Raw genomic sequence first — 18,790 nt, 5'->3', positions numbered from 1 at the left:
GGCAGGCTTCGGTCCCCTCTACCCCACCGCTCCTTGCACAGCGGTAGCCCCCGGCTGTTAGTCGTCTATCTATGCTGCAGCCGCGGACCTGTTACAGATTGTGACTGTTACCAGTACATCTCACAGCCCGAGCGTGCAAGCTGCTCAGCATCTCCCTAACATTAACACTGTGATTCAACTGGTGTATATTTGTTAACGCTAACCCCATACTTATTTCAAACAAATTTCAAACTTTTAAAGTCCACGTGGACTGCTCGCTCCTCAAGAGAGTTAAGAACCAGCAGTGTCAGTCACGGAGGCCTGATATTAAACAATACCGTTTACCACCTTTCACTGGTTTAATCTTCAGATCTCCAGCACGTGCCTTTGTTTTACTCCTTCCATAAATGGAGTTTTCTTTGCAAAATAACGTGACTTCAAGAGTAAACTTCCGACGGTCTTTTACCAACTATTCTATCGAGAAGACAAAACTATTTAAAAAATAACTCATTGGTGACGTGTTGATGTTTGGAGATATTATTAAGGTTGAGTGGCAAGTTGACCTAATATTGTAGCAATCCACTTGTGCTCTGTATTGGGATGTAGTTCAATATATGAACTGAATCCTGGACGATTTGCGATTAACTGTTTACTGTTGGGAAAATAAATGCAATGGATATTTTTTGTATTATTCGAGCCAGAACTCCGCTAAAAGGAGCCTGCCCAGAAGCACACAGGAGTTACAACAGAAACGTAGAATTCGTAGTAACTTTTGATTTGATTTCACCGAGTGTGATCAAAACATTTTTTGACTGGCATGTTTTGCATTAGAAATATAGTGTTACAAAGGATTATTACAAAATAACCTAAACATTTGAATTACACTCTGGAACATTGCCAGCTGATTTGAAGTAATCTTATGTCGTAGAATATTGTTAACATCAAAGGCCTAGAAAAAAATCAGTGTAAGCTATTCCCCGTTCGGAAGAAGGATCACTGCGCCCGAAACGTTAACTCTGCTTCCTCTCCACAGATGCGACCAGGCCTGACGAGTTTCTCCTGCACTGAGATAATGGGAACTGCAGATGCTGGAGAATCTGAGATAACAAAGTGTGAAGCTGGATGGACACAGCAGGCCAAGCAGCGTCTTAGGAGCACAAGCTCTGTTTTTGTTTGTGTAGGCCATTCCGAGGTACATATCAAAATGCAAAAGTGCCCGCGTGTGGCATTTTAGATTCTCCACTACCCGGCAAATAAACTGGGATGACAAGAAGAAAAACAAGCAAAATTATCATTTTCCAGGATTTTTTTTCAAGATTGGGCCCGTAATTTATTGAAAGCATGTCAATGATAACGTTCAGTTGCATCATGTTGTTATACCCATAATCGGAGAGAATGGCCCAGCTCTCCAGCAGCGATGCTCGCAGTGAATGTAATCTGGAAGGTCATTTTTTGTACAGTCGCCATAGCTACCAGAACTAACAAGGTGTAGAGCTGGATGAACACAGCAGACCAAGCAGCATCAGAGGAGCAGGAAAGCTGATGTTTCGTGCTTGTACCTTTTTTCTGAAGATGTGTTCAGGCCTGAAACGTCAGCCTTCCTGCTCCTCTGATGCTGCTTCGCCTGCTGTGTTCATCCAGCTCTACGCCTTGTTATCTCAGATTCTCCAGCATCGGCAGTTCCTACTATCTCTCACCGCATAGCTACCAGAAAGATGTTTTCTACAGACGCGCTGCCTGGAATAGGGTGCGGGGTGGGGGTTAACTTAATTACATCAAACATATGCAGGGAGATAAAATCTCTATGGAGGGAAAAACATAGTAATTGCTTTAGTTACGGTTAAGATCGCTATTTCTTTGCCCGGAATATGTTAAACCCCTCTTAATGGTCCTCTGGATCATCGAAAAGCAGAGTTTTAGATTAGATTAGATTAGTTTACCTACAATGTGGAATATTATCTGCTGGAAAGGAGCGATAACAATCACTTAGCTCGAAGGAAGTCATCCATCTCACCGTTCTAAGACAATCTCTGATTGTGGCGCACGGTATAAATTGAGGAGCAAAAACAAAGCTGCTGGAAAAGCTCAGCTGCTGAGCTTTTCCAGCAACTTTGTTTTTGTTCCTGATTTACAGCATCCGCAGTTCTTTCGGTTTTTATTAACCGAGGAGCTACCGGTTCTGGTGCACAGCTCAGGTATATATTGGAAAGTTACTGGTCCTGGTGCACGGTGAATATTGGGAGGTTACTCATTGTGTGGTGTACGGTGTATGTTTATATTTTTATAATTAGGTACAAATATACATAGCAAACGGCTTTGCACCTTCCAGAACTACGTTTAGCCTCTGTAATTAAATTTGGTTTTGAAGGCTACCTGGAATAAATACGAAGGGGTTTGTGCCGTATTATTTGGGTTTGACGTGAATGTGATGTGGGCAGTCGCAAAGTGTGGTGTTGTTGCGCCCCCTCGTTTCTCACCTTCTGGTCTTAATTTCTAGTCCACTGGCGCAAAATTATCTTAGCTCTGAATCTCAAAGATCTGAGCTACATTTTCTTTTCCTACATTATTTTAGTGTTGAAAAGAAGTGTTTAAACTGGCGAAGTAAAAGTGAAAATATTCTGAAGGAATGTCTGCCGAACTTTAAACCACACGCCAGATATGTACGTGCCGTGAAAAGGTGGTGTTAGTAAGTAGAGCTGAAAAAATGAGTAGGGTTGAAGACAACTTAAAAAATTGTTCTGAATACACCAATAACCAGTTGTGTTTATTTACACAGTCATCCGACATAAGCATTTATGTTTATTTCCGTAATGTTGCAGTCCACATTAGGTGTAAACAGCTATCGCTTTTGTCTACATTAACCCCTTTTTGGAACCATACGTCAATATTATATCTTGAGTGAGCTAGAGTGCCAATCGAATTGACCATATAAGGACCTCAGTTGGCTCAAAGGCAAGGATGCCAGTGAACACCTACCTACCCCATTATTAGGCAAAGGCCAGCACAAGTAAACATTGAGCACAGCACATTCCTCACCTCCTGCCAGCTGATTTTACATTCCCAACCTACCAGCCCACTCCCAAAGAGGGCAAACTTTCCAGCTAGAGAAACAAAGACAATCCAGCATGATGTGACAGCTAATAAAAAGGTCCGGCCTCATCCTATATCCAAGTTCCTCAACTAACATTTTGAAGGTTAGCTAAAGTGTGTATTTTTTTTAAATTAAAGACAATGAGGGATTCTGCATCCTTTTAAGCACTTAGGTCAACCCTCTTCCTCCAATAATCTAGGAGAGAATGTAATGCCTCTTTAATCCTTCCAAGATTACTTTAAACAATGTTATTGATGTTAACATTGCTGCCAGTGGATATGGATTCCTGTCACTCTATCTTGGCACCTCAGGTATATACACTTCAGTTAAACATCCAGTCAAACAACCCCACTGTATCCAACCTATTCAGGCCACTGAAAATTGCTAGTCCCTGCAAAATCTTCCTTCAGATGCATTGAACTGTTGGAAAGTCAACATTAAATAACAACTTCAGAGGAAACAAATTGGGGAAGATTTCATGTCTGACCAGCAAACAAAAGCATAAACAAAGTTAGATGAATATTTTTACATCGAGAGCAATAACATTGAATTGAAGAAGACAAACATAGAGAAAGACAAACATACAAGTAGACTATGCAAAGTTTTGTCCTGAAAAGAACAATGAACGACTTAAAGGAGCTTGACATCTGATCTCTTTTTTGCAATGTTGAAAAGTGACCCATGGAAGAACTAGTGGATCTCAAAGTTTCAACAGCATACCCAACCCATCAATCACCTCATGGGGTGACTGATACAGAGTAAAGAGGTACAGTAAAGTTCCACCATAAGCAAGAGTTAATAAATAAATGATCAATTTGCAAGCAATGCACCCATTTTATAATGTGTGTCAATTGGATATGTTCAGTACACAATAGAAGATCAAAGACAATAATAATGCCTTACAGGAAAAATTGTTGAACAAAATAAGAAAAATTCACAATTTGTCACACTTACCTTTATTGTAAAGCTTCCTCGCAGAATATGATAATCGTAACAATGTTAAACCCAACATAATTTGCATAAACAGCAGACGCTACAAGGTGCCTCAGCTGCTCAGGGACCCTCCATCAGGTCCCATTTGTCAGCAACAGGCATCTCTAGTCAGACTGACCATCCATGGTCCACCTGCTTTTGTGAGTGCTTGAAGCTTAGAGTCTCTGTTAAAATGAACTTAATCCATGCACCAGGCAAACAAAGGATGCAAATTTTAAAAAGTCAATTCTTCAATTAGCAAGCTGAAATATTAAAACTATATACATGAAATTGATGAACAACATATGGCTGGTCAATAATTTATGCAAAACACTGGTAATCAATGTGAAATCTGAATGGCTGACCATTGACATAACTTCCCTACAAAACATCAGGCTTGCTGAGAGTGTTTCACTGAAATAAAACCTTGTTGCATATTCATCAGGTTGGGGGGCAGAGTTCAGAGGAAATATTTAACAAGTTGCACACCAGATTAAGAAATTCCTTTTGTTTTGATGATGGAACCATGCACACATGGGGACAGGGTAGATTTCTAAAAAGTGTGCTTTTTCCATGCACAACTTTATTCCAATTTGGCCAATTAATCTTGTGAGTGACTATGTTCTGATGCTGTGCTCTACTACAGAGGTAAAAAAAAAACTATTCTCCAAGGAGCTTGACACTGCTATTAACAGAATTCCTAAGTCAGAACACCTTTAATATTGGGGGATTTCACTGCAACAGTGGGCATAGGCCATGAGTGACTATGTTCTGATGCTGTGCTCTACTACAGAGGTAAAAAGAAGAACTATTCTCCAAGGAGCTTGACACTGCTATTAACAGAATTCCTAAGTCAGAACACCTTTAATATTGGGGGATTTCACTGCAACAGTGGGCATAGGCCATGAGATTTGGGCCTCCTTCCTCACACATCATGGTTTTGGAAAAATATGAGAGAACTATCGCATAGGTTATTTAAACTAAACATTCTTTTAGAATAAGACATGTCACAAAGTACCTTGGACACATCCAAGCCATCAGAATGCACTGAGGCTTTCTTGAATTAAAGTCCAACAGACTACTAGATGGTGCACACTGTCTACTAGGTATAATTCCACCAGAATATCTAGATATCCTTTGACACAAGCAATGTTGGAGGCAAGAATGCAGAAATCAAAAAAGCACAAAGTCCATCAGCAGAGAAAATGTCTCCACTGAAATCGAAGATACTGGAGATGTTCACAGACTGCATTAAATTTCCAGAGATATGGTGAAGCAGTACCTTGAGTTGTACTCTAAAGAGAACACTGTCATTGAGGAAGCTCTAGATACTTTAGAGAACCAGTCTGTCATGGCAGAGCTTGATATCGAACCCACAATGTAGGATCTTAGTGAATTTCTTGCTTGTTTAATATAGTGCAAAGCTGTAGATTTTGATGCCATGCCACTTAAATTCAACAAATCCATGAAATGGGCCCTCTTGCCACATTTGCATAAACCTGTCTGCAGTGGAAGAAAGGGGTCTGTGGCCCCAGATATGCATGATGCAAAAATTATGAATATATATGCAAGAACAAGAGAGACCACAGTGATTGCAACAACCACCAAAGCATCTCCCGGCTAGGCACAATATTCAGTATCATTCATGACTCCTTAGATATTAAAGCAATCCATTTCCAAATGCAACATGATCTGGTCAACATTCAAGTTTGTGTTGAAAAGTGTCAAGTAACATTTAGGGCATGCAAATGCCAGACAATGACCATCTCAGAAAGAGAAATTCTAACAATCATTGCTTGATGTTCAATGTTACTGGGCTTGATGTTACTGAGCCCCCCACTATGGAAAGCCTGAAGATTTACCATTGACCAGAAACAAACTGAACCAGCCATATCTGTACTGTGGCTACAAAAGTGAGTCAGAGGTTAGGAGTTCTGAAGTGAGGAACTCACCTCCACCACCAAAGAATGTCCACCATCTAAAAGTACATATGATGGAATAATCTCCATTTATTTGGATAATTGCAGTCTCAACAACAGTCAAGGAGCCTGACACTAGCTAGCACAAAGCAGCTCATTTGCTTGGTACCTAAATGACCATTTTAAATATTTACTACCTTTACCATTGATACACAGTTGTAGTAATGTATACTATCCATAAGTTAAATTGCAACAACTCACTAAGCCCCCTTCCAAATCTCATAGCATCTGAATCCCCACTATCCAAACTGGCTACCTCTATTATCTCAAAAGCCACAGGCAACAGAATTAGAATTAGAATTGGGTTTATTGTCGTGTGTACTCAAGCACAGAAATACAGTGAGGAGGTTACAATGTCACTTCACACAGTACCATCACACCTAGGTACAAATCTTAGATACAAAATAGAGAAATAAAGTAAAAAATAGTTGCTATACCTTACAGTTATTTATAGCAGAAGTTAGAAAAATAAGAAATAAAGTTAAAGACAAACATCACAGCCTTCTTATAAAGGGCCTGCAGTGGATCAATACGGGGGCTTTCACATTTGGTCAGGCCGGGATCACAAGCATGCACCAGTCTGCAATCCAATACCTGTCTCAGTTCTGCTCCAGGCATGCTGGCCATTCTGCTCCACTCAGGCCTCTAGCATGCTTCGCTTTGACCCTCAGCAGCTCTGATGATGTTGCAGCCATTCCAAGGAAAGCTCTTTAAAAAAATGGGAAAAAGAGAGGAGAAGAATGAGAAAAGATAAAAAGGAAACAGCTGAAGAGTCCATGCTCTGCCTACTTCACCTCTGCCATCTTGAAAGATACGTGGATCTGCGGGTTTCATTCAAAGTCACACATCATCCTGACATGGAATTGTATCACTGCTTCATCATACTTCCTAGGACTCCACTCCCAACAGTACTGCGGGTGTCCTACACCACAAGGACTGAAGCACTTCAAGAAGGCAGATTACCACCAAGGCACTTAGGGTTGGACAACAAATGCTGGATTTACGAGAGACACCACATCAATTAAAAATTGTTAAAAAGGAAAATGTCAAGTTGGAAAATAAAAATAAAATATTGATAAAAGATCATTTACACAAAGTAAGAAGTAATTGCCTTCAGTAAAACTTTGTGTTCATCTCTGGAGTGAAATATTGACAAGATAACAGATATGCAATGTAATTAGGCAAATGATATTGAAAATGCACTTAAACCAAAGGTAATAAGCTGCAGTCTCAATTATAGTCAGATAGTGCTATTTTTCTACTGCCTGACTCTTTTGCAATTTTTCAGCTCTGAGAAATAATCCCACCTATAATTATACAATTTGAAGGAAAGATTATACACATTTTATGCACTCCAGCAAAGCTGAAATCAATAGATCTCCTGATCATTTTTCAAACTAGGTTTGACAATCTATTAGCTTCCAATGTATTACTATCTGTTCCCAAGCTTATCAGTTCCTTCATTCTGATAGACCTGCCCCTAGCTGTATTAGAACTTAATGCTGATGCAAAAGTGAAACATTTGTGATGATAACATTGTAATATAAACACACTTTAGTGTCAATGTAAATATTTGTTGTAACAATACAGCTCACACCTTTTCTCTTGCCCAGGTCTTTATCTCCCCGTTTAAAAATAATCACAGAATATTTAATGATGAAATGTAGTTTTTTCTAAATTATTGTATTGACAGCATTTCTGAAAACAAGAGAATTGGCTGTGAAGTGTTTCTGGGCATCACGAAAGATAACAATTTTTCTATGATTTTGGTGAGATGACTTATCTACATCAAGTCTCGTCACTCCAAGTTTATTTATTGGACCCTTGCAAATTAAGGAGAGAGATTTTCCTGTGTGTTAAATTTTAAATGTTCTCATTAAAAACAAGTTCATAATTTTAATGCTCAGAGCAGATGGAGGAAATATCCATCTCTTATATGCTAGCTCTAAATCTGCCACTCACTTTTGTTTCCGTAATGGAATATTATATTTGCAACCAACGAAGAGCAGAAAGCAAGGGATCATCCAGTGAGCTTTCCAAAATGTAAATGAAAACATTATTGGCAGTTCTGATGTTTGCATTTCTCAGTTCTAATAATGGCAAGTCTCTGTAAAATCATTACCAGTATGTCCTGATTTCTGAACTGCTGTTTCAGAAATTGCCATTACCTTAATTACTAAATTTATAGATCTTTTGTGATGGACATTTATCAATAACAACATTTGGTTTACTCCGGTCTGTAATCAAAGGTTTTGAATTGAGATATGAATGCTTTCTTACCTCAGTGTAGCTATTGTCAAATACACTATATTTAAACAGCCAGCCTTTAATGAGATCAAAACTAAGGAAGATTATTTATTAGAGATAGTAGGACCTGCAGATGCTGGAGAAGCTTGAGATAACAAGGTGTAGAGCTAGACGAACACAGCAGGCCAAGCAGCATCAGAGGAATAGGAAGTCTGACGTTTTGACCCTTGGTCTTGGCCTAAGCCGGAAATGTCAGCCTTCCTGCTCGTCTGTTGCCCGGTTGGCCTGCTGTGTTCATCCAGTTCTACACCAAGATTATTTATCATCCCACATTGTTCCAGAGGTTTAAAAATGTGACATTTCTGTCATCCAACTCTCTCGCACTTCCATACACACAAAAAATCAAGTACAGATGAAGAAAAATACAATTACAGTGTGTAATTGTGTCAATCTTACATTAATAGCAGCCCTATAATTTCTTAGATGACTTAATGCTTTGGCTGAAATAAAACTTTCAAATCAGAAGATTCTTAATAAAGCAGAGTCATTTGCAGATGCATAGCAAGGAAGTTGGTTCCCAGATGAACTAGAACTTGGAGCAGATTGGTGAGAGTCCTCCTCCCAGTTTCAAGTCAGTGTTATTTATTGACTGCTTAATTGACTGTATCTGGCTTGATGGTTTTCTCATGGTCTCTTTACTGTTGCTGAGCTGATACCAACGGCATTGAAGGCAGGCAACATTCATGACTGCTTCTCCTATGTGACCTTTTGCAAATCAAAAGTCCTCTTCCAAATAAGGTGGCTGGTCAGGTTGATGAACATCCTGTGTCATTCATGCTTTGGGTTTTGAAACAGTGAAAATTTCTGTCTTTCCCTGAAACCATTCAATGGAAGGGGTCACTCAATTACAGTGAGTCAATATTAGTCTGGATAATTCCTTTTGTACCTTTGCAGATAGGAGTGATTTAATCCAGTTTAACTCAGATGCCAAAACTTTTTTTTGCAACTTCCTTGTGGTTAGTTTTTGAAATTAATATTAGTTCGAAGTTTGGATGTTGATACAAAACATTAAACCGGCACTCAGTTTTCAATTTATAGGCATATGTTAACTTGGTGACATAATGAGAATGGGTTTTGGTTGGTGGTATGGGGTGGAAATGTTGCAGGAGCATGAGAAAAACCCAAATGTATCTACCACTGGAGGCTCACAGGACCCGAAACATAAACTCTGATTTCTCTCCACAGATGCTGCCAGACTTGCTGAGTTTTTGCAGCAATTTCTGTTTTTGTTTCTGATTTATAGCATCCGCAATTCTTTCAATTATTTTTCACCAAAAGCATCTGTAGTATTTCTGTTGGAGATCTCCTACCCAGCAAATGCATTTGCATTTGTCTTCTTCATTTCCTGCCCATTTAGTCTGAGCAGCCATAACAAATGTTTGCATAAATCGATTTTCACTACTATAGCTGCAGCAACAAAATTGGATGGATTCTGGGTGAATAAAAGAAGGAAGCATCAGACTAGAATCACAATATTCCAAAAAATGCCTGTAAAAGATGGAAGATGTAGCTACAAGGATCAGAGAAGGGAGTAAAGTGAAGTGTATCTGTACTCAAAGTACCTGTGGGTGGGTTAGTGATACAGAGCAATGCCAATAGTGTGGGTTTGGTTCCCTCACTAGCTGAGGTTACCATGAAGGGCTGTTAATCATAATTTCTCCCTTTTCCTGAGGAATGGTGACCCTCAAGCTCACCAGTTATCTCCTTCTAATGGGAGAGCAGCCCTATGGTTCGGCAGGCCAATGACAATTTTACTTTCCCCTAAGGATTGCTATTCAGCATGTCTAAAAGGATTTATGTATCAGAAACTTCCGATCAAAACGGACTGGAACCTGAGCCTGTAGATTTCCAGATAAATTGTTTAATAAAGGCTATAAATGGTCACTGTGTATGGAGCTCTGCTCACAACAGTTAACAGCAGGATAGTGATCCTTTGTTCCTGGATTTAGTGCTGGAACAATTTTGTGAGCTAAACAGGACAGGGAAGGTGAGTACAGTGGTGGCACATCTGTGTATATACTGTGTGTGTCATCCCAAATTCCTCTTTTTGCCTTCTCAAGCCTACTCCAGCAGACCATTCTTCACCAACATTCCCAGCAGGTATATACGACCCTGTCTCTGTATGCACTTTCTAACATCCCCATACGTCGACCCACTGATGGTCAACATTATCATTGAGCAAAGCCATGCCTATCCATCATCACCCCTTCAACAAATGTTTTCAAGTCATTAAATTACACACCCGGTCTGGCCTAAGTGTGACTCTAGACCCACAGCAACATCATTAACTCTTAATTGTCCTGTGGGCAATTTGGGATGGGCAACAAATGCTGGCCTAGCCAATGATGCCCACATTCCATGAATAATTTAAAAATAAACTCAATCAGTCTCTTTTTTTTCCCTTTTGCAAGAGACAAAATGATAGAACACCAGGGAGAGGTTAAAAGATGACATGAGCATTCATCAGATTCACGATTAAGAACTGCAGAGAAGACGGTAATTGAGACCATGATATCTTAATATGCTTCCCTATTGGAGGGCCCCTCCCTATCAACAGAATTAACATCAGACAGATGTCATATTATTCCAAAGTCAGTGACCAGTGAAATATTATTATGTGCATCATAATTGAAGAAAAAATATTTTACTTTGACAGTTCTAGTCCCTGTATTTAATCTCTAAGAAGGCCTTTGAGTCTGCTGCTAGAGTTGGCTTTCTAAGAGACTGGCAATAGTTTCTGTGAGAAGGTTAATTGTTCTAATGTGTAATGTCACTATTGTCATGCAGATTATGCTCAGGTACTCTCACTGCTGTGAATGAATTCATGCTTTCCCGACCAGAAGGCCACTCTCAGGCATTCATTCATCATCCTGATGACATTAGTTGGCAAGTTCTCATGGAATGGCACGTGGCCAAACTATGTGTAGGCTGACAGCAATTCCCCAAGACTAGTTGAACATGAAATTTCAACATGGTCTGCCATAAGAACTGATGATTTTGCTAATCATCCTCTGTATCTAAGGAGTGAACATGCCCTGCTCTAATTCTTGGAAGTTTGGAAGTTTCTAACGTTTCAGAAATGCTAGAAAAGCAAACATCTTGGTGAATCTAACTGCATTAGCTTGCATGTTTTAGAATAATAGAGTTTTACAGTACAGAATGAGGCCATTCAACCCCATCATGTCCATACTGAGTCGCAAAGAGTTACCCAGCTAGTCCCACTCTCCCACCCTATCTCCATACCCATCTAACTTTTATTTGAAATTCAGTCAAACATTCAGTCAGACTGAAAGGGTAGTCAGATGCCAGGTGAAAGAGTCAGCCTTGAAAGGTCATTGGGAGACTGCTGGTGTTCGGGGGGCTTTTCAAATTTTTTACTGGTTTTACCCAATAGTTTTGGCGATTAAACTATCCAAGGAAGAAATTGCGATGTCTACTGACCCTCTTAAATATTTGGAAAGGTTTCATGCATTGCAATTACAAATGAAGTAAATATTATGAATAGCGTTAAGAAAATCAGGCTGAAAAATATTGACAGGGTAAATAAAAAAAGATTGTTTTACATTTGCTTGGCACCTCCGTTAAAATCTGTAATATTGTCATGCAAAGTCCATTGAATCTCTTTACTTATTAGTATGTATGGAGAGCTAAAGGGTCTAGGCCCGAAACGTCAGCTTTCCAGCTCCTCTGATGCTGCTTGGCCTGCTGTGTTCATCCAGCTCGACGCCTTGTTATCTCAGATTCTCCAGCATCCGCAGTTCCTACTATCTCTGACTCATCCATTCCCTATTTAACAAGCCCATGCATTGATATTCAGTTGCTACCTCTATGTGTTGGGCTTTTAACAATTTGACAGCTGCAGAGTTTGCCAACAAAATCAAATGTCAATTGCTTTGAACCAGGTGCTGTGTGGAAAATGTCAGCTTGAAATCCAATTCTTACCACTGGAGGGCACCATTGCACTGAAGGGCAATGTTCTTCAACACCTTTCTCGAGTTTTGGTTGTAAAGCTAATACATTTTTTTGACAAGATTTCACAATATACCGACTGCAGCCTAACCAAGGTTTTTGCACAAGCTCAACGCTGGCTGTTTGCAGATGTGATGTGGAGGAAAATCACACAACATCAGGCCATTGTCCAAAAGGTTTATTTAAAGACACAAGCTTTCGGAGCCTCACTCCCTCATCAGGTGCCAGTGAGAGAGGTGGCATCAGATGCAGAATTAATAAGCAAAGAATCAAAGGGTCACAGAACTGATGCAAATTTATTGAACAAACCTAAGATGGCTGTTAAATCTTTAATCAGTTAGAAAGGTTTAATATGCAAATCCCAAAATTCATTTCAAGGTGCTGCCCCGAGATAACAAGGTTTTATCACTATACCAGAAACGACATCTCAGGTCAGACAATGCATTTTAGCTATGAAGCCTTGTTTAGAATCTGGGGGGCTGTGTATTAATTTAGAGTCCGTAGAGTTCTTACAGTGTGGAAACAGGCTCTTTGGCCCAAAAAGCCCACACTGACACTCACAGCATCCCGCCCAGACCCACCCCCCTCTAACCTACTTACCTTACACATCCCTGAACATTACAGGCCATTTAGCATGGCCAATCCACCTAGCCTGCATATCTTTGGACTGTGGGAGGAAACTGGAGTACTTGAAGGAAACCCACATTGACATGGGGAGAATGTGCAAACACCACACAGACAGTGGGTGGAATCGAACGCTGGTCCCCGGGACTGTGAGGCAGCAGGGCTAACCATCATGCCAACACTATTTTAATTTCCAAACTAGGAATTTATAAAATGCCACATTAACTGTCTACAAATTGTGTGTGTTTCTGAATAAAATAGAACGTATCTGCAAGTGCAAATTTATCCCAGAGATTTGTATGTGTGTGTGCATAGGTGTGGGAAAGAGAGTGTGCGTGTCTGCTTGAGAGAGAGTGCATGTGAATGTGTGCGTGTATGTGTGTGTGAATATGTGTGTGTGTGTGAACATGTATAGTCTGGTGGGGTCACCTGTAGTGTAACGTAAACCCTAGATCCCAGTTGAGGTTGTCCTCATGGGGTTACCAAACTTGGCTATCAGTCTCTGCTCAGTGACTCAGCATTGTTGTGTATCCCAAAGTATCCCAAAGATACAACGCGGCGTTGCTGAGCACAGGCTAATAGCTAAGTTTGGTAACCATGAGGACAACCTCAACTGGGATCTTGGATCATGTCATGCTACAGGTGACCCCACCATAGAAGGCACTCTAGCACACACACATTGTCACACACTCATACAGACCATCTCTCATGCATACATGTACACTCACACACTCTCCCTCTCAAGCGTGCACACACACACAGCTACATGGTGTTACCATTAGGATGAATTACTGAAGCACTCTACACGCTCTGGTGAATACATGGAAAACTGGTTAGGTCCTCCCAGGTACAGTCTTTTTTATCTAGTTGGTGGAGCTTGTCTTGTGATGTCATTTATGCTTTTTTCTGATTACTAAATTCTTTACACAATTGTTTCAAATGACTAAAGTAGATTTACCACGACATTATCCCTCTCACTTTACAAATAACTGATTATTTGCTTGGATTTAAAGCTTGCTGTTTGAGGATGAAGCATTCAGATACAGTTTGTTGCCACACTTGAAGCCTGGTGGATCGATCATATATTTAATTTATGCAGTTGGTTACCTTTGTGCTTTCTGGTGAGTAAAAACTAATGCTTCTAAACAGCTGAATTAATTGTATCAATAGTGCAACTCTCACTCATGATGGTCGTGGTGGCAACAATATTGATCAACTCACAGAAGTGTTATGCCGCAAAAATGTCTGCACCAGCTGAAAAGCAAAGAAACAAGCTGTTCAATTTAATCCCATTTTCTGATATCTGATCTGTAGCCTTGCAGGTGCAAATCTATGTACTTTTAAAATGATTTGAAAGTTTCTGTCTCAACCAATAATCCAGACAACGTAACACCCATCAGCCTTTGGATGCAAAAGGCGTTCCTCATGTTACATTTAATCCTTCTATCAATCACTGTAAATCTATGCCTTCTAGTAAGTGACCTAACAGCTGGAGGAAACAATTCCTACCAGTCCAGGCTATTTAGTCCCATCATAATTTTGTAAACTTCAATTAATTCAGCTTGCAGCCTCTACTGTTCCAATGATTTTTAACATTTGAGAGGGATGGGAAAAAAGGCAAAAAAGGATGGGATCAGTTCATTCATGACAGAGAATCTCCAGTTAGAAGAACAGGATGCAGAATCTGAGATAGTAGGAACTGCAGATGCTGGAGAATCCGAGATAACAAGGTGTGGAGCTGGATGAACACAGCAGGCCAAGCAGCATCTTAGGGTCTAGGCCCAAACATCAGCTTTCCTGCTCCTAAGATGCTGCTCAGGATGCAGAATCTGTTTGCATAAGAACAATCTATGTTGGGTATTGTATAAATGTTGGGTATTGTTTAAATCAGAAAATTAGTGGTGCACACAGCAAGGGGAAGGCAATAATCATGGATGACTTCAATCTGTATATAGACTGCATAAATTCATGGACTGCAATCAAGATAGTTTTCTTGAGTAATATAGTTACTTATCATGCAATGAGAAAGGGCTAATTAATAATCTTAATGAAAAAGGAGCCTTTAGGGAGCAGTGACCACAGAATGATAGAAATTCCCATTAAATTGAGAAAGATGTGGTTCAATCTAAACCAGTGAAATTATGAAGATATGAGAAGGAAGTTGATTATGGGTGATTGTGAAAGTACATTTAAAGGCTTAGTAATATTTAGGCAATTGCTAATTTTTAAAGAATTAATGCTCAGTTTTCAAACAGAAATCCTGTAACCATGTCTATCACAGGAAGTTAAAGACCATATTATATCAAAGAAAAAAATCTATGTAGTTGCCAAAAATGTTGTAGGTGGAAGGTTCAGAGATCTTTTAATATTAGCGAAGTAGGAAAAGAAATTGAGAAAGAAAGTAATATAATGTGGGCTAACGCACAGAAAACCATCAGGCTCCTCCCTGGCTACTTCCTCAAAAAACTAAACAAGGTGAATAAGATACAACCTTTCCATACCAAAACCAAGCTAACTATTCCTAACCAAGCAATACCTTTCTGAAGAACAGTTTATCCTGTCTCTTAGAATTGGCTCCAATAATTTGCCTACCACTGAAGTCACACTATATTTAGATGATCTATCCCTCTTAATATTTTTAAATAATGGCACCATATTTGCATAGTGTTTTCTGCTATCTCATCTGTATCCAGTGCAGATTAGGAAATGATCCTCAGACCATTAGTTATTTCCTCCCTGTGTTATAATTCAACCAACCCTGGTTATTCATCTACCTTCAAGGGTGTCAGTGCATCCAATATTTCAATCTTATTATGCTTATTATATTGAAATTTTACATTTTTCTTCAAGACTAGAATATCTGCATCATCACTGTCTTTGGTGAAGACAGAGATAAAATAATTATCAAGAAACATGTCCACATCTTCTGCATCAACATATAAGTTATCATGTACATCTCTGGTAGATCTCTGTTTCCTTAGTCATTCTGTTACTCTTAAAGTACTGAAGAAACGCCTTTGGCCTTTCCTTGATTTTACCAACCAATGCTCTTTCTTATGTGTTGTTTGCTTTCTTCTAGTCTTTTTTTTAATTTCACTGCTGAACTTTCTGTAGTCTTCTCCTCTAGTATTGACCTTAGCGGCTGCCATCAGCTTTGCTTATCTATCTTTCCCTGTATACCTGTAGATAACGAAGATGCAGTAGCACCACTGTTTTCCTTCATGAGAACATGTCTACATTGTGCCTGTAAAATCTCACTTTTGAATGCTTGCCATTAATATGTCCCTGATTCACCTTTTAGCAGCTGAATCCAGCTTGAATAAGATTGGTTTTCTGTTCTTATCATCTTTTGTGCTTTTTTGAAAGGGTGTAAGGAAACGTTTAGCAGTTACAGAGCAGTGGTTTAAGTTTAACTGTGGGAAAATTTAGAGAAACAATCATTTGGAATAGAATTAACAGTCATATGGACAAATGTGGGTTAATTAGGAAGAGTTGGCATGCGATTCCTGAGGGACAATATTTTTAACTAAATTGCCTGAGTTCTGTGAAGAGCTATGCCATGCAGCATGGTGGCTCAGTGGTTAGCACTGCTGCCTCATACCACCAGGGCCCTGGATTCAAGTCCCCCCTTGGGTGACTGTCTATGTGGAGTTTGCACATTCTCCCCGTGTCTGCATAGGTTTTCTCCGGGCGCTCTGGTTTTCTCCCACAGCCTAAAGATGTGCAAGATAGGTGCATTAGCCATGCTAAATTGCCCATAGTATCCAGGGATGTTTAGATGAGGTTAGACATGGAGAATGCAGGGGTGGGGGATTGAGTGTGAGTGGGATGCTTTTCAGAGAGGTAGTGTGGACTTGTTGGGCCAAATGGCCTGTTTCTACACTGTAGGGATTCCATGATTCTAACAGGGAGGGTTAAAGAAAAGATGTTGCTGTTGATGGGGTGTACATGGGCTTCAAAAAGCCACTCAATACAACAGCCTTGTGAGAAAAGTTATCGCTCGTGGGCTAAACAGAACAGTAGTAATGTTACAAAATTGGCTGAGTGCTCAGAAACAAAATGACTATTAATTGATATCTTTCTTGCAGGAGGAAGATTTGTGGTGCAGTCTCCCAGGGTTCCGTATTGGGACTTTATTTTTTTTTCTGATCAATGGTAAAGATCTATATCTCGATGTGTAAGGGATAATTTCAAAGTTTCTCTCATGAAGAGAACAGTGACGAGTTGGTGGAGTGGGCAGATAGGTGGCAAGTGAAGTTTAATGAAAAGAAATGTGAGGTGATAAATTTTGGCAGAAAGAGCATGGAGAGACAGCACAAAACAAACAGTACTACTGTAAAAGTCATGCAAGAGACCTAGTATCTATGTGCAGTATTCATTAAAGATGGTAGAATACATTGAGAGAGTAGTTAACAGAGCACACAATACCCCAGGCTTTATTAAGCCATTGAGTACAAAAGCAAGCTTTTTATGCTGAACGCATATAAAGCACGAATCGTATCTCATCTGGAGTATTATGTACAGTTTTGGGCCCAACATATTAGGAAGGATATGAAAGCATTGGAGACAGTGTCGTAGAGTTTTATGACAATGATTCAAGAGCTCAGAAACTTCAATTGTCAGGATAGATTTCCTTTATCTTAAACCTTTTCCCCTTCACATGGTTTTCACATTACTCTTAGCACTATAGGCATTTCATGAATCTTTTTGTTTCTTCTCTAAGCTTTTCACTTTGTATGGCACTGGAAAAGAAATTGTGTTGTACTGACATTGCTTATTAATAATTTCATGAATAATAGAAATGCCTTACCCCTTCAAAACTTTGTTTTTAATAAATTCTTCTGCCTTAAAATTTTCAGTGTTAATCTGGCAACCTATAATGCTATTTTTCAATTTTCTTAACAAGTGTCCACATTTCATAACTTTTTGACAGGTTTTCCCACTTCTTAAAACAATTTTTGTTTCATTATATCATGTAATAATCCTTCTTTTAGTTTATCAGTCCTTAAAATGCATTTTTTATGGTTCCCAGGAGGGAAGCTGCAGCTGGCGATGGAATTATGATTGTCAAATTCTGAGTCATCCTCAACAGGACTGACTATAGGAGAAGAAAGATGGACAAGAAGGTAGTGGAGGCCTAACTTTCATCACAGGATTGAACAGTGAAGACAGAACCATTTGGAGATGTAAGAGAACACAGTGCCACCTGATACTGTGAGTCTTTATGCAGATGGCCACAGACATTCGTGTCCTTGTTGCCAGCAAACTCACATCACAAAGCTCTGAAGCTGCCTGGCCTGCTGTGTTCATCCAGCTCTACACCTTGTTATCTCAGATTTTCTCCAGCATCGGCAGTCCCTACTACCTTCACATCTCAAAGCCCTTTTTTTGTACCATCACTATTAGTATTAATCAGTCTTCAGTCAATTCTAATCACTCAACCTCAGATCAAACAAATTGTAACATCATCGACAGCAGTAGCACTGGAGAGTTGTGCTCATGTATCAGATGCAGTCCCAGCCAATCTATTCCAGTGCACTTATAACAATGGCATTACCACAAGAATCTGGAAAATTGCTTAGCTACAACCTGTCCACAAAAAAAAAGTAGGCCAAATCCGATCCATTTATCAACCCATCACCCTACACTCAATGATCCAGAATGTGATGAAACAGGTCATTGATAGTGCTGTCAATTAGCAATTAGTCTCCAGTAGAGGAGTCATTTAGTTGGATGGCTGGTTTCTAAAACAGAATAATGCCAACAGTTTGGATTCAATTTCCACACTTGCTGAGGTCACCATGAAAGTCCTACCTTCTGAATCGTGCCCCTCTTCTGATGTCCGGTGGCCCTCAGGTTCGATTCACGG

This window comes from Stegostoma tigrinum, chromosome 4, assembly GCF_030684315.1.
Source record: "Stegostoma tigrinum isolate sSteTig4 chromosome 4, sSteTig4.hap1, whole genome shotgun sequence".
Lineage (NCBI taxonomy): Eukaryota > Metazoa > Chordata > Chondrichthyes > Orectolobiformes > Stegostomatidae > Stegostoma > Stegostoma tigrinum.
This window is presented reverse-complemented; position numbering follows the sequence as displayed.